We start from the raw sequence: 1,905 nt of genomic DNA on the forward strand, positions 1-1,905 counted from the left end.
ATTTAAATATCAGTATTTTGATCAGAACATTCGAAATATGGGTCCAAATATGGAATGTCATATCTCGTTGAATTCGTAATTAAATTTCCAATCAAACTGTGTTTACCCAAAAAAATGAGTTTTTTTAAAATTTTTTTCCAATTTTTGATGATATTTGGATTTTGTCCGAAAATCGATTTTCTGTTTTTTTGCGATTTAAATATCAGTATTTTGATCAGAACATTCGAAATATGGGTCCAAATATGGAATGTCATATCTCGTTGAATTCGTAATTAAATTTCCAATCAAACTGTGTTACAAAAAAAAGGAATTTTTTTTTTAATTTTTTCCAATTTTGATGATGATTTTTGGATTTTGTCCGAAAATCGATTTTCTGTTTTTTTGCGATTTAAATATTAGTATTAGACCAGAACATTCGAAATATGGGTCCAAATATGGAATGTCATATCTCGTTGAATTCGTAATTAAATTTCCAATCAAACTGTGTTTACCAAAAAAAATGATTTTTTTTAAATTTTTTCCAATTTTGATGATGATTTTTGGATTTTGTCCGAAAATCGATTTTCTGTTTTTTTGCGATTTAAATATCAGTATTTTGATCAGAACATTGAAATATGGGTCCAAATATGGAATGTCATATCTCGTTGAATTCGTAATTAAATTTCCAATCAAACTGTGTTTACCAAAAAAATGATTTTTTTTTAAATTTTTTCCAATTTTTGATGATGATTTTGGATTTTGTCCGAAAATCGATTTTCTGTTTTTTTGCGATTTAAATATCAGTATTTTGATCAGAACATTGAAATATGGGTCCAAATATGGAATGTCATATCTCGTTGAATTCGTAATTAAATTTCCAATCAAACTGTGTTTACCAAAAAAATGATTTTTTTTAAATTTTTTCCAATTTTTGATGATTTTTGAATTTTGTCCGAAAATCGATTTTATGTTTTTTTTGCGATTTAAATATCAGTATTTTGATCAGAACATTCGAAATATGGGTCAAATATGGAATGTCAAATCTCGTTGAATTCGAAATTAAATTTCGAATCAAACTGTGTTTACCATAAAAATGTTTTTTTTTTAAATTTTTTCCAATTTTTGATGATTTTTGAATTTTGTCCGAAAATCGATTTTCCATGTTTTTGCGATTTAAATATCAGTATTTTGATCAGAACATTCGAAATATGGGTCAAATATGGAATGTCATATCTCGTTGAATTCGAAATTAAATTTCGAATCAAACTGTGTTTACCAAAAAAAAAGTTTTTTTTTTTAATTTTTTCCAATTTTTGAAAATCGATTTTCCATGTTTTTGCGATTTAAATATCAGTATTTTGATCAGAACATTCGAAATATGGGTCAAATATGGAATGTCATATCTCGTTGAATTCGAAATTATATTTCGAATCAAACTGTGTTTACCAAAAAAAAAGTTTTTTTTTTAATTTTTTCCAATTTTTGAAAATCGATTTTCCATGTTTTTGCGATTTAAATATCAGTATTTTGATCAGAACATTCGAAATATGGGTCCAAATATGGAATGTCATATCTCGTTCAATTCGTAATTAAATTTCCAATCGAACTATGATTTTTATAAGATGTTTAGATTTATTATTCAGTTGGGCCGAATCCCGGCGGTACTGCAATACCGGGCCAACCCGCGACAGAGGTGGAGCAAGCTCCTAGCACTCCGTCTGATTCCAAAAATCAGTTTAACATTTGTTGTCCTCCAATGGAGGAACTATCAGATGTTAAGCTGATAAGAACAGATACTACACTTTGATCTTAGCCATAAGGCCGAGAAGCGATAACTTTAAACGCAAAACTAACTGGGTCTCCATAAGCAAACGACCAGAAGCAGTTGGGAATTATAAGTAAGTATGCGCACTCGAAAAATGACTC

At 28.4% G+C, this 1,905-nt stretch overlaps 1 non-coding gene across 1 annotated transcript; it reads right to left on the bottom strand.

Annotated features, from left to right (window-relative positions):
• Nucleotides 1-1,617: 1,617 nt before the first annotated feature.
• On the bottom strand, nt 1,618-1,812 carry LOC122625479. Its single transcript, XR_006326605.1, has one exon. It is a non-coding gene; the product is annotated as a U2 spliceosomal RNA (small nuclear RNA).
• Between the last annotated feature and the right edge of the window lie 93 nt (nt 1,813-1,905).

This window comes from Drosophila teissieri, unplaced genomic scaffold (genome assembly GCF_016746235.2).
Source record: "Drosophila teissieri strain GT53w unplaced genomic scaffold, Prin_Dtei_1.1 Segkk113_quiver_pilon_misjoin2_scaf, whole genome shotgun sequence".
Lineage (NCBI taxonomy): Eukaryota > Metazoa > Arthropoda > Insecta > Diptera > Drosophilidae > Drosophila > Drosophila teissieri.